We start from the raw sequence: 21,034 nt of genomic DNA on the forward strand, positions 1-21,034 counted from the left end.
ACTGCGGTGTAAAAAAAAAGTACATGTGACAAACAAATGCTTTCCAACTTAAATAACACTAAATCAAAAACATTTGGAGAAAAGATTGCAAAACATTTAGTTGTAAAACCTGCAATTAAAACGAAATATAAATTGGTTTTGGACAAAAACGAAAGTCAAAAAACGGGAAAAGGGGGTAGAGTACACCCCCGAAATAACTGTACCAAGCTACCGCTGGAGTGATGAATTAGCAGAAGAATTACACAAACCAATAAAATGAAAATTTAGGAAACGAAGAGTGATTGTTAATAATATTAATGATACTTGGTCTGCTGATTTAGTTGATATGCAAGCCTTTTCAAAATATAATAAAGGTGTAAAGTACTTGTTAACCGTTATTGATATATTCAGTAAATATGCTTGGGTTATTCCATTAAAGAATAAAACTGGAGAATCTGTTACTGAAGCATTTGAAAAAATAATTTTTGGAGCTTCAACTCCTGATGAGCCTCGTGCTCGACCAAAAGGTAGAACACCAACAAATTTATGGGTAGATGAAGGAAAAGAATTTTATAATAAAACGTTTGAATCATTTTTGAATAAAAATAAGATTAACATGTACCATACATTTAATGAAGGTAAGGCTGTAGTAATTGAAAGATTCAATAGAACTTTAAAAAGAATAATGTGGAAATATTTTACAGCAAATAATACTTATACTTATTTAGATAATTGGCAGGATATGGTTGATAAATATAACAAAACAAAACATTCTAGTATAAAAATGTCACCAACCAAAGCCAGTAAAAACTTAAATAAAGGTACTGTTTACTTTAACTTACATGGTAATTTAAAGATACCAAAGAGTAAACCAAAATTTAAAATTGGTGATCGAGTTCGCTTAAGCAAACTTAAAAGACATTTTGAAAAAGGATACACCCCAAACTGGACAGAGGAAATATTTATAATTCATAGAATTAATAATACAAATCCCAGAACATACACTATAAAAGATTTAAATGATGAAATAATTCAGGGCTCATTTTATGAACAAGAACTTTTACCTACTACACAAGAGATTTTTAGAACAGAAAAAGTTATTAGACGAGACTATAAGAAAAAACAAGCTTTCGTAAAATGGAAAGGTTACAATGAAAAATTTAATAGTTGGGTTCCGTTTAGTGAATTGGAAGAAATTTAAATTGAAAATATATTATATAAATGAGTAATAAAAATCTAATTTCTAATAATGGAATAGAAACAATAAATCAATTAATTATTCACCTAACTAAACTAGCTGCAGCTTACAGAAAAAGCTATAAATTTTGTGGGAGAGTAAATACTGGGTTATATATTACAACAAGTATCTTTGGTTGTTCAGCTGCATTAGCACTTGTTCCAGCTATTCCTATATTTGTAGCAGTTGTTAGTGTTGTTCCACCAGTAATTACCATATTTACTAATAGACTAAAACTTGACGACAAGAAATTTATTTTAAAAGCACATCATCACAAAATAAAACAACTAATAACAAAAGCACGGATTGCAGCTTTAGCTGTTCATGACCCTAATGATCCTGGAAAAGTAAATAAAGAAGAAGAGAAAAAGGTTATTCGGGATATTTTTTCAATACTGTTAGAAATGCAGAAAGAAAAAAATTATTTAATGCCCTTTGAAACATATATGAAGGAATTTAAACTTAAGGGATATAAAAGTAAAAAAGAAGAAGAGTTATATTTAAGATATTAATATTTATTAAGATTTTTTCTATAAGTATTTTATATAAATGAGAAAAATTATATCAGTTGAAGGTAATATTGCATCAGGAAAAAGTACGTTTTTAGATATTATTAAAGAATATAATCCTAATTTTAATATAATTCCAGAACCAATTCATGAATGGCAAAATGTTATGGACCCAAGCGGAAATTCATATAACCTTTTTGAACTTGCTGCTCAAGAACCTCTAAAATATTCATTTCCTTTTCAATTAGCAACTTTAAGCAGTCACATAAAAATGTTAAATTCTGCTAAAAATTTGATGGTGTTTCTTTTCTTGAACGATGTTATTTAACTAACAATGTTTTTACAAAACAATATCACGACAACGATGTTATAAATGACCCCGAGTGGGCAGTATACAATCTTTTCTTAATTGATCATGTTATTAAAATACATAGAAAACCCCAATTGATGCTTTTATTTATGTTAAAACCGATCCTAAAATATGTTTCCAAAGACTTCAAAAAAGAAACCGAACTGAAGAAAACAAAGTTGGTTTAGATTATTTAGAAAAACTACACAAATTACACGAAGAATGGTTAAATAGAATGTCTCAAGAAGGAATTAAAATTTTAACAGTTGATAATAATTTAGAAAAAAATAACTTTAAAATCTTATTCAAAAGATATAGATAATATTAACCATTTTTTAAATGTTCTTTAGGTGTGTTTTTAGAGATTTTTTTCTATAGGTATATTATATATAGATGGTTAATAGAAAGGTAGATAGAATGATTATGCCAAAATTATCTAGCATTTTATGAGAAATAATGAATCCAGACAATAATTCATATAAAAAAAGTACTCAAAAGAAGAAACGTTATTAAATACTGGTTAAATCAAATAGTTAGCGATGAATATAAAAATCATGTCATTGATAAATTACAAAATGTTATAGATCCTTATCTATTAGAAAGGAATTTATTTGAATGGGACTGTGGCTGTCTATTAACTGAAGAAAAAAATGTCGAAAGGTTATGTGATTGTCCCAGACCAAATAATCATCGAAACAACCCTAAAAGAGTTATTGCAACCGATTGTGACACTAATGAAGAAAAAATATATAAAAGCACTTACGCAGCATTTAAAGACCTTGATATTAATTCAGGGTTAATAAAAATGTGCTGTGAAGGGAAAAACAGAGTAAAAAGTGGAATATCAAAAATTAATAGAAAAAGATATAAATTTAAATATTTTATTTCTTCTTAAACTTTATTTATTTTATTATTTTTTAATCCTTTTTTGCTTAATGAATTTTTTTTCTAAATATATAGATGGAAATTGAGAGATCTACAAAGCAATATTATAAGAAATTTGAAATTAAAATTGAATATAGACAAGATCCAAAAAATCAATTATATTTAACTATAAACGACTCTTATGAAATACTTAAATATGAACTTAAAGGCAAAGAAAATCTCCTATATAAGTGACCCCCCCCCCCCCCAAATACCAGACTTTTTAATCCCCAATATACAAGATCCTGTCTGGTCCAGTCTGATAAGGGTCCATAAAACCCCTGTAGACTTGACATGTAGCCTAATTATAGTCAGAGAATCATAAATTTTATTGCCTTCAGGTAAATTAGTTATTTCCTGTGTTTTGCATTTTATTAATTGAAATGCTGTTGTTTTTTTTAGTCTTTTTTCAGCATGTACACAAAATTATTTTAATTGATAAGATACTAATTTTGATTGCTCAGTCATGTTGAGTAATGTCCTGGCCAATTAAATTATAACTCTTATAACAAAGCATTTCTCACTATAAAATAATTATTCAAAACTTAATAAGAGAAATTACAAGTTTGTTTATTCAATGATTATGATCTTTTTATCAAAAGTAACAAAAGAAAAAAGAAAAAAAAAGATTGCTGGATTTTATTAGAAATTAAAGAAGCGTTCAGTTGCATTTTTAATAGATAAGAAGGTATATTGACAGAAGGATGTTATAATATTAAAAATGCTTAATTCCTCTTGTGTTGTCTAAATAATGTTAACTTTCTTTTATGTATAATAAAATCCAGCAATAAAGATATATCATTGTTCAAAATAAACAATAATTTATTACTTCTAAAAGCTATGTGCCTGAATGCATTTTTTATATTTTTGATAATACAAAACAGCAATAATGAGATGTAATTGTTAAAAAACTTATACTTTATCAAAAATATGATAAAACACTGTTGTATCTTATCACTTTGTTTATTTAGCCCTAATTCAATCAAGCTTTCAAAACTCGTTATAAAGGTAAGAACTGATTTGCTATAAAGGTGAGAAATATCACCTGCAATTTATTTACTGCACAGTAGCTATACAGTAGCTTATTATGATAAACAGAAGCAAGTCTACCAATGGTCCCGACTTGTGTATTGGCCCTTATCGCCAATACGCAGACCTTATCATCTCCATAGGCCACATACCAGGCATACCAGAATCAGTGTCTTTAAAAATAACTTTTGTAAAAATGAGTGCAACAGATACAATATATAAATCAGCTTATTTTCAATCAAAGGCTTTAGAAATTATTAACACAAACGAAATAAAAAACACCTTACGTCAAGCCTTTGATGAAATAATAAATAGAATTGGTAATTGGATTTCTGAAGGAAGCGGCTGGAGAATAGAGTCAGTTGATGCTCATTATATAAATAGATATAAGTGTAGTCCATTGGCTGCTTCAAGTTATTTAGAATTACCAAAACCATTACAAAATCCAACTAGAACTGTCACAGGAGTGACTCATACCCCCACCATACGGTCTTGTCACAGAAGAATGGCAACCATAAGGAATCTTAAAAATACTTTGGAGTACTTCATCCTGGGCTTCCACATATAAGTAATACTAGTATAATACTAGTATAGTAATACTAGTAAATATATTAAATCTCTAATATTAGAGATACACTAAAAGTGAATACAAAAAAGTGTCTTACCGACCCATGTTATCACGGAAAAATGTTTTTACTTTTTACATAGGACTTATAATAAAAAAGTTAGAAAACTACCTGAAATATTGAAAATCTAAAAATAGGATTTCTAAAAATAGACTAATTCCTGGAATTTAAGGGGAAGAAACTCAGTACAAAGGTTTAAAAAAGGTTACTTCCCTTTGGCTCTAAGCCAATCAGAATGAGATATAGTGAAAATACATCAAAATTAACCTTAAATTCTAAGTAAAAGGGGACACAATTCAAGAAAAATAGTGTCAGAGTTATGCACCTTGTGTCACATGATGTGGGTGATGAGGTGGAACATCTATTTTAAATCTGAATCAAATCCATTCAGTAGTAATTGAAATATAGTGAAAATACATCAAAATTAACCTTAAATTCTTAGTAAAAAGGGGCATAATTCATGAAAAATTGGTGTCAGAGTTATGCACCTTGTGTCACATGATGTGGGTGATGAGGTGGAACATCTATTTTAAGTTTGAATCAAATCCTTTTAGTAATAATTGAGATATAGTGAAAATACATCAAAATCAACCTTGAATTTAAAGTAAAAGGGGACATAATTCATAAAGAATTTATGTCAGAGTTAAGCACCTTATGTCACATCATCTGGGTGATGAGGTGGAACAACTATTTTAAGTCTGAATCAAATCCATTTAGTAATAACTGAGATATAGTGAAAATACAACAAAATTAACCTTAAATTCTAAGTAAAAGGGGACATAATTCATGAAAACTTGGTGTCAGAGTTATGCACCTTGTGTCACATGAGGTGGGCACATGATGTGGGTGATGAGGTGGAACATCTATTTTAAGTTTGAATCAAATCCTTTTAGTAGTAACTGAGATAAAGTGAAAATACATCAAAATCAACCTTAAATTCTTAGTAAAAAGGGGCATAATTCATAAAAAAATGGTGTCAGAGTTATGCACCTTATGTCACATGATGTGGGTGATGAGGTGGAACATCTATTTTAAGTTTGAATCAATTCCATTTAGTAATAACTGAGATATAGTGAAAATACCACAAAATTAACCTTAAATTCTAAGTAAAAGGGGACATAATTCATGAAAACTTGGTGTCAAGAGTTTTGCACCTTGTGTCACATGATGTGGGTGATAAGGTGGAACATGTATTTTAAGTTTGAATCAAATCCATTTGGTAATAACTGAGATAATAGATTTCGGGACGCGACGGGACGGGACGGGACGGGACGCGACAAAACTGACTCCTATATACCCCCCTCAAACATGTTTGGTGGGGGTATAAAGAAAGGATTGATAAATATAAAGAATGATGATAATGAATGTTTTAGATGGTGTCATTTAGCCCACAAATTTCCTGTTGAAAAAGATCCTCAAAAAATTTCAAAATATAAAAAACATATAAACGATCTTGATTATACTGGAATTAAATTTCCTGTTACATTAAATCAAATACCTAAAACAGAAGTTTTAAATGATATTTCATTTAATATATTTGGTTATGAAGAACCTACGGGAATTTATCCATTGTACATATCAAAATATCAATACAAAGAACACTGTGACATGTTGTTAATTAATAATAACGAAATAACTGATGATGACTGTAAGTGGGCTGAAGCCCCCGGGGGTTCCGAGGAACCGTCCGCAAGGACTAAAGTCCAACATTATGTTTGGATAAAAGACTTTAATAGATTAATGTTTAAAAAAACAAAATATCAACATAAAAAACATTTTTGTAAAAGCTGCCTGCAGCATTTTACTCAAGAAAGAATATTAAATGAACATATTCCAAATTGTTTAGCTATTAATGGTATTCAAGCTGTAAAAATGCCAAAAGAGGAAAGTAAAGTACAATTTAAAATTATCATAAAGGTTTAGCAGTACTTTTTGTAAGTTATGCTGATTTTGAATCAATAACTAAGAAAGTTTTAACTGCTTTACCATCACCTGAATCTTCATTTACTGAACTATATCAAAAACATATAGATTGTGGTTACGGTTATAAAGTTGTTTGTTGTTATGACGATAAATATACTAAACCAACTAAGACTTACAGAGGACCTAATGCAGTTTATAAGTTTATTGAAAAAATGCTTGAGGAAGAGGAATATTGTAAAGAAATATTTAGAGTTAACTTTAACAAAGAATTAAGAATGTCTAAAAAAGACGAAATTGAATTTTAAATCAAAGTACTGAGAGGACTGATGGGGGCAGTGCTTTGCAGTTTCAAGACTTGATGTAACCCATTCATGTCAGGGAAGCAGTTGTTCATCGACAAACAAAAACCTTTCATTGCCAAGTCAGATAAAATGAAAAAGATAAAGCTATACAATGTATTTCAATTTCTTCAATACTTCCGTTTGCACTCTATGTCCTGACATCATGTGTTCTTGACAGTCTAACAAAAGCAGGCAAACTTTGTAACACCTTATGAAAGTTTGGAAAGAAAGTCAAAATATTCCACTATGTGAAAGTTTAAAGGAACAGGATTTCCTTGAACTGACATTGAAAAAAAAAAACTAGGCTGTGTTTTCTAATGTGTACAATACTTATCAATTAAAAAAGTCAGGAATGTTTTTTTGTTACAAAAATGCATAATTTTAATAAGAAGTCGTCATAAGTTAACACACAAACACCTGTAAAAATATTTTTATAGATCTACCTTTTCCCATTCCAACTATTGCTAAAATTCAGTAACTGTTTTCGTAAAAACATACATATGATGATATTATTATTCATATTGTTTGTTATGTAATTATTAATATCATAATATAAGAAATACATTAAACACTATAAAAACCGTGATTCGTCATATCAATGACCCTACCGAACTGGCATATACAGTTAGGTTCGAGTAAATTAGGATACGCCATGGAAAAAGATTTCTGGCGGTTCTGCCTTCGAATATCACCATCAGAAACCATTTGCACCCTCAGATAGATGAAATACATTAATCTGGTAACATAAATGTACATCTGCAGGGATAATTACTAAGAAAATGAGGCCAAAATATAACGGGCACCTGTGGCAAGTTATCATCGCGGAATGGCGGATTACCTCCCATAGCAAAAATTACTCGATCTGAAAAATGATAACTTGAATTCGTATATGTACGCGCAATTATAAATTAGTATCTTTTTTCAAGGATTCCCCGAACATTATATAGAGACTCACCCTAAGCCTTCTTTACACAGGGAAACAATCCGTTTATATAGTGAAATTGTTGAGTGAACACCGTTTCTTAATCCTAATCCTGCCAATGTTATATCAGTGCAAAGGAAAAGTAACCTATCTATGTTAAATGCCACCATGTATGATAACACAGTTAGGCATCTAACAGTCTTGAAATTGATTTCTTTGATTTTCTCATATTTCTAGATATTTTTCCCATACTTTGACGCATATGCATTGGAAGTTGAGATTGTTCTCTTTCCAGCAGTAGCCTTTTCAACATATTTCACCTTGTGAAATTCTGTGGGTTTTGACTTTTTTAAAAAAAATTGTCTGTTTGTTGACAAATTTTACCACAGAAAATGTCCTTTTTTCCCCAGGGCAATCAATTATTTGATCTTTACATAGTTTTGTATTCAGGTTGCTAATCCATGTGGCAAGTATGCATGCTTTTTTCATGATTAGAGGTAAAAAGTGCATAGTTTGCATGAGGTTCTAGGTCAATAGACCTAAGCCTATCATAAAGTCTTTGCAGAGTTGTCTCCATTTTTCCAAATATTTCACCCGGGATCATTTTTTTCAGCTCAAATAACTCTTTTTCAGGAAATGATATTTTAGTAATTTTTTTACTCCTTGTATTTTGATGCAGTTAACTACACATATATTTAATATAGATAGCTCCTACTTGAAGTTTATATTTTTAGTTACAATGCCTACATTATATGTTAAACACGTCATATACATAATGTTCTGATCTTTAGACTAAAGAATCGGGCACATGTTCAGTTTGGGAAATGCCGTACTTTTTCAGAATAAGTGCGTTTCAATTGGCCCTATAGTGAGGTCGGATTTCTGGAAAAAGTAAAAAAAATATCTCCCCTGATTTGCCGGGTGGCGTGGTGGTTGCTATTGAAATTACTGCATGCCCGCAAGATTCTGATGCCATAACTTTTGACATCTCCATGGATACAAACCTTCCCTAGATGACATGTATATTCAGGATGCTCTCTCCAATATTCACAGTGCATATCCATAACGACAGACTTTGCGAAACCGGCGATTCTTTGCTATAAACAGATTGGCAGATATAAAAAGTCAGATATACACACCAAATTAATTAAGCTTTAATGTTTCCAGATAGTCATTAGCATAGAGCCTCTCTGTGCGTAATGCAGAGAGCCTGCCTGCGCATAAAAAACAACAAAAAACAAAACAAACAAAAAACATAACCGAAAGTAAGGGGTTTTGAAAAATTCCATTTACATTTCGGCCTATTTGTCTTTATCATTTGGAAGAATATTGATAAATGAATACAAATAGTGGGCTTTATATGTATGATATCAAAGCAAAAACTGGTTAAAGACTGTGGAAAAAGTCGGGCTAGTGTTCCATGTCAGTACACCATCAACAAATTTCATCGGGTTGCGAGCAAAATCGCTGATAATTAAAAAGTAAACACTACAAAACATAGAAAATACATTGTAATGTTCCGTGCTCTAGTTATTTTTGAGCAGCATACCTATGATTATTGATGGCAGCTCGATTTTTCGCCTCCCATACCAACCTGGGCACTGTTTATAGCAAAGAATAGCCGGTGCCGACGCAAAGAAACCGCCGATAAGGCACATTTCGCAAAGAGTCCGCCGATATGGATATGCTCCGTGCAATTGCATATTAAATTTTAGTAACTATTTGAAATTCAATTCATTTTTATGCAACTTGTGTGGACAAGACATTTTGATTAATGATTTACAGCTGATTTCGATATCAAAATATATAATTATACATAATATACAATCACGAATAAGGACGGTCCGACCAAGTACATATAAATATGCCTTTAAAATGTTCTTAATTAATAGTTGGTGTAAAACAGAAGTAATCTGTTCATACTTGATATTACGAATTCAAACAATGAGAGAAAAAAACTACTGCCGATTATTTGATTAGATAACATGATAATTATAAAAGATCAAACTGTCAAATTAATCCCCCACCCCGAAAATAAATCATAAATTCAAACTGACGAATAAGTAATGAATTTTTTCTACCTATTCTATTTCAAGTAAAACACTTTATTTTATTTATTTATTATTATTATTATTATTTTATTTAGTATTATTCTTTAAAAATAACATATCTCTTGAAAATATTTCCTTAGACATGCGAAAAGTATTTCATTTCAGCACTGTATTTTCTGAATTAATATTTTAGAAATAACACCTGCTCGGAAAAGATATTTTAACAGATTGCGAATCGGGATCTATAGGATGTTGCCGCATATTTATAGATTCGCCTACTGATAAACGGTACTGATCGCCGCAAACTGATAAAGTTTCTCCGTATACACATCCGCAACGGTGTCGAGGCACGGCAATGAAATGTAATTTTTTTAATGATGACAGAAAGAAATACATTGCAGCTTATTACAGAATTCACCCTAATGTTTAAAAATTTGAGGAACTCGTGAACAATAATAATAGACCAAAACTTACTATACTAGCTTTATTTTGCAAAATTATTTTGGCTGCTTTTCGATAGATTCATCCTCCATGTAAAATTTCTTTTGATTTAGATAATTTAGTAACTGTAATGTTAGGCAAAATATTTTCAAATCTGATACTTGTAACAATTAACTACATTATCTTATTATGTAAGAGCATACTGTTCATATGTTTATGTAACTGTTTCTTAACTGTTATATTTTGTTACTTGTGTTGTCATGATCACATGCATGTAATATGCCATGATCGAAAATAAATTGAATTGAATTGAATTGAAAAATCAATAATCTCTCAGCTTAACAGTGGCGTTGCAATTCCTCAGTAGTTGCTATTTTCACGCAGAATCAAGAACACATTTTTTTGAGCGTATTGAAACTAGTTATTGGATTTCAGAATAGGTCACATGATCAAAACAAGTGTCTGTTTCAGAATCGATCACGTGATCAAATCAAGCGTCTTTATTATTCTTACGCTTAAGTAGATCTATTATAATTTATATTTACAATGCAGTTTAGTTTTGTTCAGATACTGCTGTTAATATAATATAAAATGTGTAGATCTATTTAATCATATCTGGATCAAAAATATAATTGCAAAACGCAATATTAAAGTTATGTTTGTTAAATACTTTGGAACTTGTTTTCTTTGTGTTGTCAGGTTGGTTAGGGTTAGGGTTAGAAAATTGAACGACGGTTTGTTAAATCTGGGGGCACTGCCCCCAAAAACAAAAGTTTTGTCATATCTGTGAAAAAGAATATAAGGAAAATGAAAATCCTGTACGTGACCACTGTCATATAACAGGAAAATTCAGAGGAAGTGCTCACTCAGAATGCAATATTAATTTTAGACTAACACACAAAATTCCTGTTATTTTTCATAATTTAAGAGGTTATGACGGTCATTTTATTATGCAACAAATAGGAAAATTCAAAAAAGAAATTAATGTTATTCCTAACAATATGGAAAGATATGTGGCATTTATGATTTCCGACTTGGTCTTTATTGATTCATTCCAGTTTATGTCTCAATCATTGGATAACTTAGTAAAAAATATTCCAGAATTTAAATACTTATCTCAAGAATTTGACGAAAGTAAACTTAATTTATTAAAAACAAAAGGTGTTTATCCATATGATTACATGGATTCATTTAAAAAATTCAAAGAAACAAAATTACCTCCTAAAAAAAGAGTTTTATTCAATTTTAAATGAAACATACATATCTGATAATGAATATGAACATGCTAAAAATGTTCGGAATAAATTTAAAATTAAAACAATGGGAGAATATCACGATCTATATTTAACAAGAGCTGTCCGTAAGACAGCCAAGCTCGACTATTCGAAATATTGTCCCAGAAGCAGGAAAATATTACCCAAAAAGGTTAAATATCAAAAGAGTTTTAAGTTCAAAAGGGGGAATAATTTGACCAAAATGCATATCAGTTATGGGACTTGCTGATATCAACTAGTTTTATAACCCCGAAGGCACATGTGAAGTTTCAATTCAATATCTGTATTAGTTTTGGAGATAGAAACTTGCATGTAAAACTTTAACCAGAATTTTTTAAGTCTAAAAAGGGGCATAATCTGCTCAAAATACATGTCAGAGTTATGGGTCTTGACCCAGTGAGGTTGGCAATTGATCTAGAAAAAGAAAAAATAAGTTTCAAATCTATATGCCTTTTAGAAATAGCTGTATGTACTTGCACGCAAAACTTTAACCAGAATTTTCTAAGTCCAAAAGGGGGCATAATTTGGCCAAAATGAAAGTCAGAGTTATAGGACTTGCTGCTATCAACTAGTTTTATAACCCCGAAGACACATGTGAAGTTTCAAATCTATATGCCTTTTAGTAATAGCTGTATGTACTTGAACGCAAAACTTTAACCAGAATTTGCAAAGTCCAAAAGGGGACATAATTTGGCCAAAATGAAGGTCAGAGTTATGGGACTTGCTGCTATCAACTAGTTTTATAACCCCGAAGGCACATGTGAAGTTTCAAATCAATATCTGCATTAGTTTGGAGATAATAACTTGCATGTAAAACTTTAACCAAAATTTTCTAAGTCTAAAAGGGGGCATAATTTGCTCAAAAAACATGTCAGAGTTATGGGACTTGACCCAGTGAGGTTGGTAATTGATCTAGAAAAAGAAAAAATAAGTTTCAAATCTATATGCCTTTTAGAAATAGCTGTATGTACTCGCACGCAAAACTTTAACCAGAATTTTCTAAGTCCAAAAGGGGCATAATTTGGCCAAAATAAAGGGTCAGAGTTACGGGACTTGCTGCTATCAACTAGTTTTATAACCCCGAAGACACATGTGAAGTTTCAAATCAATATCTGCATTAGTTTTGGAGATAGTAACTTGCATGTAAAACTTTAACCAAAATTTTCTAAGTCTAAAAGGGGGCATAATTTGCTCAAAATACATGTAAGAGTTATGGGCCTTGACCCAGTGAGGTAGTTAATTGATCTAGAAAAAGAAAAAATAAGTTTCAAATCTATATGCCTTTTAGAAATAGCTGTATGTACTTGCACGCAAAACTTTAACCAGAATTTTCTAAGTCCAAAAGGGGGCATAATTTGGCCAAAATGAAAGTCAGAGTTATGGGACTTGCTGCTATCAACTAGTTTTATAACCCCGAAGACACATGTGAAGTTTCAAATCAATATCTGCATTAGTTTTGGAGATAGTAACTTGCATGTAAAACTTTAACCAAAATTTTCTAAGTCCAAAAGGGGGCATAATTTGCTCAAAATACATGTCAGAGTTATGGGACTTGACACAGAGAGGTTGGTAATTGACCTAGAAAAAGAAAAAATAAGTTTCAAAGCTATATGCCTTTAATTGATGGCTGTATGTACTTGCATGCAAAAACTTAACCAAGGTGTGACGCCGACGCCGACGCCAGGGTGAGTAGAATAGCTAGACTATTCTTCGAATAGTCGAGCTAAAAACTGACGTATTACTCTTAGCTGATGTATTCGAAAATTTTAGAAAATTATGTTTAAGAGTACTACAAATTAGATCCTTGCCATTATTTTAGTAGTCCTGGTTTAGCTTGGGATGCAATGTTAAAAATGACTGGAATTCAGTTAGATTTAATAACTGATATTGATAAGTATCTTTTTATTGAAAAGGGACTGAGAGGAGGAATAAGCTATATTTCAAACAGATACAGTAAAGCAAACAATAAATATATGAAAGATTATGATCCTGAATTAGAATCTAAATACATTATGTACCTTGACGCCAATAACCTTTACGGTTGGGCCATGTGTCAACCTTTACCCACTAGAAACTTCAAATTTATATCCGAAAAACAATTCAAGAAATTAATTGTAAAAGGTAAAACCATCTTTATAATTGAATGTGATCTTGAATATCCAAAAGAATTACATGCTGTTCACAACGATTATCCTTTGGCTCCTGAAAAAATTAAAATACCAGACGAATGGCTTTCAAATTATAGTAAAGATATTAAAACAGAATTTGAAATAGGAAAAAGTAATGTAAAAAAATTAGTTCCAACTTTAATGAAAAAACAAAATTATGTAGTTCATTATAAAAATCTTGAACTATATACACAATTAGGGTTAAAAGTAACAAAAATACACAAAATATTAACTTTTGACGAAAGTTCTTGGTTAAAAACGTATATTGATTTTAATACTCAAAAAAAGATCTAAAGCAAAAAATTCATTTGAAAAGGACGTTTTTAAGTTAATGAACAACTCTGTATTCGGTAAGACGATGGAGAATTTACGCAAGAGGGTTAATATTAAATTAACTCATGATGAAAACCTTTTATTAAAATATATTGCCAAACCTTCATTTGTTAGTTCAACGATGTTTAACAAGAATTGATTTGGTATTCATAGAATAAAAGAAAGTTTGTTATTGAACAGACCTTGTTATGTTGGAATGTGCATTCTAGATTTATCAAAATATTTAATGTATGATTTTCATTATAATTATATTAAGGAAAAGTACGAGGATTCAACAAAGCTTTTATTCACTGACACTGATTCATTATGTTATGGATGCATATGACCAAAATTCATCAAGATTAATTGAAAAATACAGCCTCTATCGCATACACAAGGTTTTTCTTTGATTTGACCTAGTGACCTACTTTTTGACCCCAGATGACCCACTTTCAAACTTGGCCTAGATTTCATCAAGGTAATCATTCTGATCAAATTTCATAAAGATCAGTTGAAAAACACAGTCTCTATCGCATACACACGGTTTTTCTTTGATTTGACCTAGTGACCTAGTTTTTTACCCCAGATGACCCATTTTCGAACTCGGCCTAGATTTCATCAAGGTTATCATTCTGACCAAAATTCATGAAGATTAATTGAAAAATACAGCCTCTATCGCATACACAAGGTTTTTCTTTGATTTGACCTTGTGACCTAGTTTTTGACCCCTGATGACCCACTTTCAAACTAGGCCTAGATTTCATCAAGGTAATCATTCTGACCAATTTTCAAGAAGATCAGTTGAAAAATACAGCCTCTATCGCATACACAAGTTAAATGTTGACAGACAGACGACAGACGCCGGACATGGAGCAATCAGAAAAACTCACCTGAGCATTGCTCAGGTGAGCTAAAAAGCTAGTTCATTTTATTTTTTTATCTTATACTATTTTTATTTTTGGTCGATTGTGAAGCAAGTTCTACAACTTATATCATCACTCATGACACCTCATTCCTGATGGAATCCATCACCAGGGTATGAGAGAAGAGAAGCCAGTTTTCCTTTTAATGCCGAGTGCCAAGCATTGGAACTACTGGTACCATTCTTTCACGTCTTTGGTATGACGCGGCCGGGGATCGAATCCACTACCTTCCGCACTCTAAGCGGACGCTCGACCACTAGGCTATCGAGCTAGTTCATCGAGTATAGGGAGTGTCACCAGTAATAAACTTACATACTACAGACCTGAAGTTCAAACATAAAATACATGATGTTACTAGTATATGATGGAAACAGCTAATTACAACTTGTTCTACATGCATAGTACACATTACCGGTACTGCGCGTTTTAGGTGAGAAAAATCTGCCATACATTTTCCGTTCTTGATCATGCCCTTACAGCATACCTAGGGGTGGGCAAAGAGCTATAAAAAACAAAAGCTGTCGGAGGACAGCAACGCTCGACTATTCAACAGCCTTGTCGATTGAATGAATACGAGTCAAAAACGGGGCATAATTTAAAAAAAGCAAAATAGGGTTATGGAACCTGCATAGTGCTTATCAGCTCATGACAGTGAGTGGACAAGTGTGTGAAGTTTCAATCCATTCCCATTAGTGGGTACTCAGATACCAGCTTATATATAAGAATTTAACCCAAAACTCCTAAGTATAACAAGGCAGTCTAAATGACAGCTAAATCCCCCGCCACTGCTATGGATAGTGAAAGGGTAAAACCTTTGATTTTAGCTGTGACCTTGACCTTGAACTGACATGGCTGACTCATGAATTCTGCACAACGTCTTGATGAGGTGATCATTTGACCAAAGTTTCATGAAAATCCTTCAAGGGGTTTAGGAGATACAGAGCTGAAACCTTTGACCTTCAGTTGTGACCTTGACCTTGAGTTGACATGGCTGACTCATGAGTTCTTGATGAGGTGATCATTTGACCCAAGTTTGATGAAAATCCTTCAAGGGGTTAAGGAGATACAGAGTGGACACCAAATGGAAGGCTCAAACCTTCGACCCTTAGTTCTGACCTTGACCTTGAGCTGGCATGGTTGACTCTTAATTTCTGCACATCGTTCTGATGAGGTAATCATTTGACCCAAGTTTTATAAAATTTCTTTAAGGGGTTTAGGAGATATAGAGCAGACACGAAATGGAAGGCTCAAACCTTTGACCTTCAGTTGTGACCTTGACCTTGAGCTGACATGGCTGACTCATAAGTTCTGCATATTGCCTTGATGAGGTGATTGTTTGACCCAAGTTTGATGAAAATCCTTCAAGGGGTTTAGGAGATATAGAGTGGACACAAAATGGAAGGCTCAAACCTTTGACCCCAAGTTGTGACCTTGACCTTGAGCCGGCATGACTGACTCATGGGTTCTGCACATCGTCTTGATCAGGTGATCATTTGACCCAAGTTTTATAAAATTCCTTCAAGGGGTTTAAGAGATATAGAGCGGACACAAAATGGAAGGCTCAAACCTTTGACCTTGAGTTGTGACCTTGACCTTGAGCCGGCATGGCTGACTCATGGGTTCTGCACATCATCTTGATGAGGTGATCATTTGACCCAAGTTTTATAAAATTCCTTCAAGGGGTTTAGGAGATATAGAGCGGACATAAAATGGCAGGCTCAAACCTTTGACCTTGAGTTGTGACCTTGACCTTGAACCGACAAGGCTGACTCATGGGTTCTGCACATCGTCTTGATGAGGTGATCATTTGACCCAAGTTTCATGAAAATCCTTCAAGGGGTTTAGGAGATATGGACCAGACACGATTTTGTTACGGACGGAAGGACGGAAAGACGGAAGGACGGACGGACGGACGGATGGACGCAGACCATTCCTATAATCCCTCCGCCACGGCGGGGGATTAAAAAGGGGCATAATTTTGTAAAATGCGAAGTTGAGTTATTGACCCTTTGCATTGCATGTCATATCATGACAGTGAACCAGTGTGTGAAGTTTCAATCCTTTCCCATTAGTGGATACTGAGATACCAGCTTACATACAAAAACTTAACCAAAAATTTCTATGTTGAAAAAGGGGCATAATTTTGTAAAAAAGCAAAATAAAGTTATGGGACCTGCTTTGTGCATGTCAGATCATGACAGTGAACAAGTGTGTGAAGTTTCAATTCATTCCAATTCGTGAGTACTGAGATACCAGCGGAGGTCAGGTGATGTTTGAAGATGAGGAATGGTCACAGTTTACATCTGTTTTAGTATCAATTCACTCTTGTAAGGGGTATTGATGCTAGATGAAACGGTCCCATTTGGTTAACCAAGAGATGGCCCATATAAAGCAACCCAAGTCCAAAATGAGGTCAAGGTCAAACTGAGGTCAGGTGATGTCTGAAGATGAGGAATGGTCACAGGTTACATCTGCATTAGTATCAAGTCATTCTTGTAAGGGGTATTGATGCTAGACTAAACAGTCCCATTTGGTTGACCTCATACGGACGGACGAACAGACGGACGGACGGACAGGACAATCACTATATACCTCCCGCATCAGTAGATGCTGGGGGCATAAAAACACACACACACACAAGAGGGCCCTGAAGGCCTTGTATTACTCACCTGGCCTAATCCTTATCCCAGCTGTCTTTGTATCCAATCTGGCTTAAATTTCAGAGACAAACAATCGGACAAAGTTTTATGATCAAGTAAAAAATGTAGCCTCTATAGTGTTTCCATGATTTCACCTAGTGACCTAGTTTCTGACCTCATGTAACTTAGTTTTGAACATAATCTAGATTTCATAGAGACAAACATTCAAAGATCAAACAGAAAATGTGGCCTCAAGACTGTTAACAAGGGTTTTCTATGATTTAACCTGGTGACACAGTTTCTAACAATAGATAACACAGTTTAAAACTTGACCTAGATTTCAGAGACACAGTATATTCTAAGTAAGTTAAAAGATCAAACAGAAAATATGGCCTCTAGACTGTTAACATATGTTAACAAGGTCTTTTTCTATAAATTGACCTAGTTTTTACCTCAGGTTACACCGTTTTTAACTTGTCCTACATTTGATATAGACAAACATTCTGAAAAGTTTCATAAAGATGTAGAACAAGTGTGGCATCTACAGTGCCAACACAGTTTTCCTATTAATTGACTTATTGACCTTGTTTTCAACCCCAAATGTCCCAGAAATGAACTTATACGAAATTTTATTAAGGGTAATATTCTTACCAACTTCCATTAAGAGTAGGCTAAATTTGTGACTTCTGAAGTGTTAACAGTCAATCTGTTGACAAAGGACGACCAATGAAGTGGGACGGTCAGACAAAAACATCTTCTCCAGATATTGAGCGGAACGCGAAGTGTCCGCCAACAAACAGATCTGGACAAGTGTGTGACTTGTCTGGACAAGTGTAATGGGGGAATGTATTGGGCGATGAGGTACACCAGGTTCATGACCCATTCTTCTTCTAAAAACAGTCAAAAAAGCAGTGAAAACACTATTTAAAATTTTAAAACCATCGTGTATTTGTGTCCTTTTTAAAAATGGGGTGCAGAAATATAAGATGGCTTATTTTTCAAATCACTTTATGACATTCACAAAGTAATTGCATATTGTATGCTAAATTTAAGGAATGTGCTTCATTTAATGTTTAACATCAGGTACTGGCCGATAATTGTCTTGCATTAGAAGATTCTTATTATTTCAACCTAGCTTTATCCAGCTTAATTTCTAAAATGGACTGGTCTATGCTTCAATTTAGGCAGTACCATTTATTACTCAAAGGAGTGTTTACTGAAAATTTACTGACTAGATAGCGAACAGTGTAGACCATGATCGGCCTGCATGGACGTGAAAGTAAGTCTGGTTCCCTAGAAAGATTTGTTTGTTTGTTTTGGGTTTAACGCCATTTTTCAACAGTATTTCAGTCATATAACGGCGGGCAGTTAACCTTATCAGTGTTCCTGGATTCTGTACCAGTACAAACCTGTTCTCTGCAAGTAACTGCCAACTTCCCCACATGAATCAGAGGTGGAGGACTAATGTCCCTAGAAAGAATTTAAAGATTACAATTGGAGGTGTCCACTGAAATGTAGTGTAACAGTACCTAGCGAAAACAGAAAGAAAACATGTAAAGCTTTTTATTACAGTTGACGCTATGACAAACAGTAGGGGTCATTTACTGACCAAAGCCAAATCATCCTATGAAATTTGATCACTGTAGATCGAAGCCTTCTCCAGTTAATGAGCAGAAACCATTTTCAGTCTATTGATTAATGTGAATTTGACCTTTGACCTACTCGAGGTGGGTCCAACCGAACCGTTACTATGACAAACATGTGTCTTTATACACTAAATAATTTGATGTGATTTTTGTGAACGTTTACAAGTACAGGTCAATAAGTTTTTGTTGAACAGGCTGAAACAGAAAAGTAGCTGACCAGGTAGGGGGTAAAATTGTTTGTTTCTCTGAGATAATTAACATAAATATGAATTACGTCAGGATCATATGTAGCAGCAGCTATATACACTTTGAATGTGGTCCTAATGTTGCATTTTCGAAAAACCATTTTCTTTCCTTTCCTTTTTTTAGCATTTTCCAAGGGGGGTCCAGGTGTCTGGATCCGCACATGCCATAAGTAATTATCGTAGGAAGTTCGACCACTGTAGATTCAAGTCTTCTCCAGTAATTGAGTAGAAACCAAAGTGTCTACCAACGGCAGACCTGAGCAAAACAATGCATGGATATGACTTGTTTGGACAAGTGTAATGGTGAAATGCAGCCCTGCAAATTTCTGTCAGATGAGGAAGACAAGGTTCATGACCCTTTGAACTTCTATATATAGTACATATAGTGGGCTGAGCGCGAAACTATTGTAACTGTATATAAATAAAGAACAAGATACAATAGTTTCGCGCTCAGCCCTCGATATATAGTTTTATTCAATTTACTGTCCGTCTAGGGTCATATATCTGACATGGTTAAAAGGATTTCAATAAAACTTTATTTTAAAGTTAACTGTATAGGGGAATGTGGCCCGGCAAGTTTCAATCAAGATCGGTTGAGGAAGGCACATTATATAATTGAAATTAGGTATTAGCATTGTAAGGTGACAAATAATTCCTTAAGGGCGTCGAAACTGGTCGAGGATATATATATATTTATCAGTGTTTTTTTTCCATTTTCTGTCTGTTCAGTCACATTTTAGACATGGTTTGAAGGATTTCAATAAAACATGGTAATAATATCTAAAACTGGGAAATGCGGCCCTGCAAGTTTCATTTAAATTGCTTTAGGACATATGAGTGTGGGTAAGTCCGTGTTTAACGTCTTTCAACAGTTTTTCGTCATATAAACAATGGTGTCTACTCGTAGTAGTGAGCACAATGTCCAACTTTATAGTGCTGCCTCACCGTAGACACAAGACATGATACCCTACCCAGTAACACTATACTGACATTAGGCTGACCAGTCCTAGCACTATCCTCTTAATGCTGAGTGCCAAGCGAGGAAAGGTATGGCCCTTAATATGTAATGTTTACTATTAAAGGTATTTCTTTGCAAATGAGACAGGTCCATTTTTGCTGTGGGACCAAGCTTAGTACCATTAATACCATATTAACTTTTGACCTCGAAGTGTGGTCTTCACCTTGCAAGTTTGACATCTACCTTGTAGCTAGGGGTCCACAAGTTGTGCAAGACTTATCCACTCATTAGAAGGCACATTTCTACTAAATTATATCAAAATCTCTTGTTACAGTGTACTGGAAAACAGCCATTGATTTTTGACCTCTAAATGAGACCTTGACCTCTGAGCTTGCCCTCTGGGTGATATGCATGACATCTCGTTATTCAGTAAGTTTTCAACAAATGAGCCGTGCCATGGGAAAACCAACATAGTGGGTTTGCGACCAGCATGGATCCAGACCAGCCTGCGCATCCGTGCAGTCTAGTCAGGCTCCAT

The sequence above is a fragment of the Mercenaria mercenaria genome, chromosome 10, assembly GCF_021730395.1.
Source record: "Mercenaria mercenaria strain notata chromosome 10, MADL_Memer_1, whole genome shotgun sequence".
Classification (NCBI taxonomy): Eukaryota; Metazoa; Mollusca; class Bivalvia; order Venerida; family Veneridae; genus Mercenaria; species Mercenaria mercenaria.